General features: G+C 37.4%; 1 long non-coding RNA gene across 1 annotated transcript; it reads right to left on the reverse strand.

Annotated features, from left to right (window-relative positions):
• Positions 1-359: 359 nt before the first annotated feature.
• Positions 360-2,396, reverse strand: LOC145958847 (uncharacterized). The gene is made up of 3 exons (XR_014434403.1): positions 2,370-2,396; positions 2,180-2,278; positions 360-689 (listed from the first exon to the last, which is right to left on the reverse strand). It is a non-coding gene; the product is annotated as an uncharacterized LOC145958847 (long non-coding RNA).
• Between the last annotated feature and the right edge of the window lie 3,650 nt (positions 2,397-6,046).

Here is a 6,046-nt window from a genome sequence, read left to right on the forward strand (position 1 = left end):
ATAATCACAAAGGAGGACAATACAAATTTGCAACATGGCACCTGACAGCACTTATGTTACGCCTAGTGCACGTCCTCCAAAGAGTGTAACACCCTTAGTTTTCTAACATTATTAAAAAGGATATTTTGATTAATGAGAAGGGTTTTATAAAATATTGTAGATGCTTTTAATAATTATTAGTGTTTTAATTAAATTATAAATATTTGTTAAGATTGTTTTGTATAATATTTATTAGAGAAATATGTATTTTTGAGATATTTTGTTATAATAAGTATTTGGAGAAAAATAAGTGTTTTTATTATAATTGTTTATATATTTTATTTTAATTATAATTGTGTTAGGAGAAATGTATTTATTTTATATATTATATATTTGTTAATTATTAATTATTATATTTTGTTATTGTAACGACCCGCCATGGTCTCTACACTTAGTGGAATCGCACTACTACTAGTGAACTAAGGAAAATATTAAATTGGATAACTCATACATACAAGTATAGATAAGAATAATAATAACCAAATTCTTTAAATACAAAATAAAATGTCATATATGTACAGTCATCCCAAAAATAATATTTCCTAGTGCCGGTCAAACAGACAAAAATCGCTACCCAAAATGGTAACCCTAACACGAGGATCAAACTTCCCGTCTCGCAGCGGTCACCTCGACTCCAAGCTAGCCCTGACCTGCTCCCATACCAAGTATGATCATCGCAGTTCCACCACATGGAAACAGAAGGGTAAGCTAGAATTCACAAATGAATCATAATAATCTATACTACACAATCGTATTCATAGAGTCACACCATACACTCTATCCAATACTACTCATGCATAGAATACAATCCACCAATCATGAAGTCAAACACCACACTTCATCATATTAATAATCATGCAATAAATGCATCTCATGACAGATATCAATGCATATCAATCATCTAATGTGTCGTCACGCATACACTTAGGAGATCTCCACAACAATAGAGCTGTATAAGTGACATTCCATCCTACCGAAACCACCCCAACCGTTTTCACGCCCAATGCGCCCGCTTGGTCACAGCTAAACAGGATATATAATCCTCCCTCGGGTTTACTCGGATGATGTCACTTACACAATTGGAAGTCCAGATCCACCGTCAGGTATAGCACAGCTGGGTACGGGCTTACCACGACCTTGGCATGCATTAACCAAGTCAATTGTGGAGTTCGCCCACCGACTATCAGCAAGGATCCACGCACCTTCCCGAGTACTTGGTTAAGGGAAATAACCCTCGACCTCATACCCCGCTCCAACACTAGCTAAGGACTTAGAGGAGACTCACCCAACCCAGTGGCCTATCTGAGCACCACTCTCCCAAATCCAGTGGCCTCCCAGAGCACCACTCTCACATATCAGTGGCCTATCCAAGCACCACTCTCAAGAGACTCTATGTGAGCTCTTCCAGTTCGAAAATATTTTTCCTCTCCTCAAGTCCTAGGCTAGACTCATGCCATAGGCATCACATGCAATCATGCATCATACATCATAATGGTCTGCCCACCATCATGATCAACAATCATACACATGTCATAAGACATCACATACAATAATGCATCATACATCATAATGGTCTGCCCACCATTATGATCAACAGTCATACTCATATGAACATATACGCATGTCATATCATATTCAAACATTCATACGTATCATCACAAAGCATACATATGAATCACACCTCACCATACATCATATATCATACATACATGATCTAAAACTTCAACTTTAAACATGCATAAGTATCAATTCATTCATAAACTTATTCACGCTCGGCGTAGCCTGAGCTCGCCCAGCCTAATCCCAGCCTGAGAGTCCCAAGACTCATTCACGCCTAGCGCATTCAACCTGCGCCCGGCCTAAATTCCAGTAACAGAGTTCACAAACTCTCATCCACACCAACAAATCCAGCCACATGCAAACACAAAATACAATGCATAGGCTCCATACAACTTAAATAAACCTAGAATCAACATGCACCAATCTGATGCATCAAATTCACCAGAAACCCCATTTTTTTCCAAGACTTTGAACAATTAGCGAATTCTCCGATCCAGCCATGGATCCTCAACTTTCATGCATCAATTGAGTTTCTAAACTCACATGCAACTTAAATAACAAACATTCTAGCTTCCCTTACCTGAAGGTTGGCTAAGAATGGCCAACAACTGTGACGAAAAAGAATTCCTTTCCAAAACTCAACCTAGAACTTCAATCCTCCCAAAGCAAGCTTTCTAATCTGAATTTCAAGAAAAGTCAGAAGGAGTTAGTGATCTAGAGGAGAAAAGGAGTCAAATAGAGAAATTTGGGAGAGAAAGGAGCTCACTGACCCAGAGACCTTCTCTCTAAAACTTCTCTCTAAAAACTCCAAAACTCCTGAAGGCCCCCAACCCCCTATTTATAGACTTTCGGATTGGCCCAGAAAGGCCCGTACCGAGTTCGGAACGGCCCGTACCGAGTTCGGAACGGCCCGTTCCGAACTCCCAAATCACGCACAAAATTCACGCCCAGAACGGCCTGTTCTGAAATCAGAACGGCCCGTTCCGGGACTCATCCGGAACGGCTCGTTCTCCCTCCAGAACGGCCCGTTCTCCCTCCAGAACGGTCCGTTCTCCTTCCCAGAACGGCCCGTTCTCAACTACAATATGTAGTTCAATTCAGTAGCTTGGAACGGCCCGTTCCAGTTTGGGAACGGCCCGTTCTAGGCTACTGAATCAGCCTCTTTTTTTTTTTTTTTTTTTTTTAACAATGTTACAGTTATAATTATTTAAGTTAGGAGAAATATGTTTATTCGATATATTATTTATTTATAAATTTTAATATTTGAGAGAAAGAAAAAGAGAGTTATGATTAAAATGTTTTACTAAGGGTTAAACATGAGTCAAAAAGTTTTTAAAAGAAAAGTTTTAAGAGTGGGGAGTCACTTTATGTTTTACACTTTGCAATTCCTCTTTATGTTTCATACTCTAAAGAATGGGGAGAAGAACTAGAGATCGTTGGAGATCACTCTAGAGATTCACGCTCTTTGTCTAACCTTCATCGAGGTAAGGGAGAATGAACAGTCTTGCTCTGAGGTGGGATGTATGTTGGGTAGTGGGATTGACCTCAATCCTGTCTTTGTTGTTTGTTTTGTATGTGAGAGAATTTCCCAAAAAAATGTTTCTTCATCTTCTTTGTGATTCTTCAGTGTTCTATTTTATGTTATTGTTATGTATATGTATTCAATTTGATATTTGATTTGATAATTGGAAATCTTGGGTTGCCCGTGGATGCTTGTGGGAACCCTAAGAGAATGCATTTGGTGTATGTATAAGGAGACGTTATGAAAAATTAGAATTTATGTAATTGATGGTTTAATAGAGTGATTTTAGGCTTTTAATCTATGATTTTATCTATTGATGATCAATTTTGATAGATTTTGATGATAGGATGAGTTACGGGATACAAGAACTGAAATTTGCATATGTCAGATTTCATCACGGGTGTGGTTGGAGTGTCACAATGGTGACTAGTCAATCACGACCATGACCAATGATTCACAGTTGTGACGCATTCGAAATTTGGCCTCTCTTTGGTTTTCGCTAAGCTAATCACGAGTGTGATAGGTGAGTCGTGGGCATATCCTACATCACAATTTTGATCTGTGAGTCACAACTTAAGTTGATGCTCTCTTTTCTATTTTTTTTTTCTTTTATTTTCTTCTTTTTATCACCTCTATTGCTTAAGATGAATTATACTTATGAGTTTGAGATAATTTGAGGATGATTAGCTTGAGGATACAATTTAGTAAGTATAAAGACGTAATTGAGTTAATGTTCAAAAGATATAAAGGTGAAGAATATCCTTATAATGATTATAATTGGAATGCTTTAGTAGTGTAGTTTAGGACTATGATTCAGTGTTAGTATTGAATGTTTTTATCCTTTAGGTGTTTGATCTCATGAATATTTTGAGGTACTTATATTAGTGCTTATGAAAGAGAAATCATGAGAAAAGACAATTGGGAATAAGTTATGATATGAATCAATTGTTAACAACTTGAGGTGTTTTGGTGATAGCAATGCCTAAGGACTTAATGTGTGACATTGATAAGGCTATTAGACTAGTTAAGTTATTAATTTAAATGCTTAATGGTGTTGATATCTTAAGTGACTATGTTGAGATGTTAACATATGACTACATGATCTCATAATGATTCTATCTAGAGGTGCATTGGATGATGTTGTGTAATCATTATACTAATTAATGTTAACAACTAGTTGTAGTATGTGAGTATAGTATTGATACGAATGTGAGCTATGTATGAATTGACTAATGGGAACTCCTTGAGACTTCATAACGTGTGTGATGTGAATCACATCGGGTGCAAACCATCCTGAGAGTTATGATTGCTCTCTGGAGGAGTTATGCTAGGCACAGATGATTCTCGTAGGGCGTCATTTCGTATATGACACTTGTTCTTATATTTGATTTGAAATGGATTGTTTGAGTAATTCTAATGTTTGATCAGTGTGAAATAAACATGGATGTTTTTAATACACTGATTGAATAAGATACTTGACTCATGTATAGGAAACTGTATGTATGGTACATCGTGTATGGAAAATCATTCAATATGTGTAGTGATTCATGATATGATAGAATATGTGTGACATGCATCATATGCATGCAAATCGACAAATCGATGAATTGTTATATATGCACTAAGCATATCTTGTTATTGGCACCACATGCATGGAAATCGAGAGTTAGTGTCTATTGCATCTCATATTTGTGGCTAAATTATATCTTGAGATTAATGATTTACGTATTGTGAATGATTTATTGTGTTTGATAGTGTTAATTATATGTTAATACCATTGTTATTGTTATAAAATATGTATTGACTGTGTTTGGTTATCCATCTCTTGTTTTATGCGATGAGCTAGAGTGAGATGTTTCTCACTCCCATTATTTCTATGTTGTTCTTTATGTATGTTGTTGTAGGTGAGGCTCATTAGGATGTTAATGATGCTAGTGATGAGGCTTAGTCTTTGTGTAGGAGTGCTCTCATAGGATATGTGACATTGGGGCATAATTTTAGGATTATTCATTTTATTATACTTCTAGTATAGAATGTTGGGTTATTTTTTTATTTTTTTTTGAAAAAGTGGATGTGCTATAGCATCACTATGCGAAGGGGGGGTCCTAACTATGTTAGCACCCCGCAGCGCATCAATCATGTGCTCCACATCAAGAAAGGCTAAAATTAAAAGGAAAGATAAAGGTACAAGGTGGGGGGACCAAACCAAAATCCACCAAAAAAGAAATAGTAATGCTAACAATGCCAACCAAGTGGCATAGTCTAAAACCATATCAGTCAAAACTATATACAATCAACTTGAACCCCCTAAATCTCTAAAAACATTTTAAGAGAATTTAGAGGATTTGGCAGCCTTTGACTTCGCAACCTTTGATTGAGATCTTAGCTTATAGGCGGTATATTTCCTTTGTGCTTCTACAAGTTCATTAACCCTCCATCTCTTACGAGCATTGTGGCTGTAGCAAGGCTTATATGGACTGAACGGGGGTGTTTCATCACTTGAGTCATCCTCTGAATCATTGGTCCATAGCATAACTTTGGTCATTGGACAAGTCCTCAAGTGGTGGCATGCCTTAAAGAGACAGATCATCTGCATCACAGGCCACGACTGCTAAATGAGCAGCTACATCAACACCACCAATTGCAGTCCCCATGTCTGTCCCTGGCAGATCATTCAAACCTGGTTGAGTTGATATAGTTTTGGGATTAGAATCAGCTGCTACATTAGCTGCTACATCCACCTTACAAGCCTCAACTGCTGACTGAGCTGCTGCACCATCAGCAATGATCATAGTTGTTGCAGCTGCTGCATTCTCCAAGTGCAGGACTGAACCCAATCAGTAGTTGGATCATCTAGGTTGTTGCCATCACCGACTGGATTGAGGCCAACACTAGCTTTACGAAGTTTCTCTAAATTGATTGTCT

This window comes from Cajanus cajan, chromosome 6, assembly GCF_000230855.2.
Source record: "Cajanus cajan strain Asha chromosome 6, NIPB_CcT2T_4, whole genome shotgun sequence".
Taxonomy (NCBI): Eukaryota; Viridiplantae; Streptophyta; class Magnoliopsida; order Fabales; family Fabaceae; genus Cajanus; species Cajanus cajan.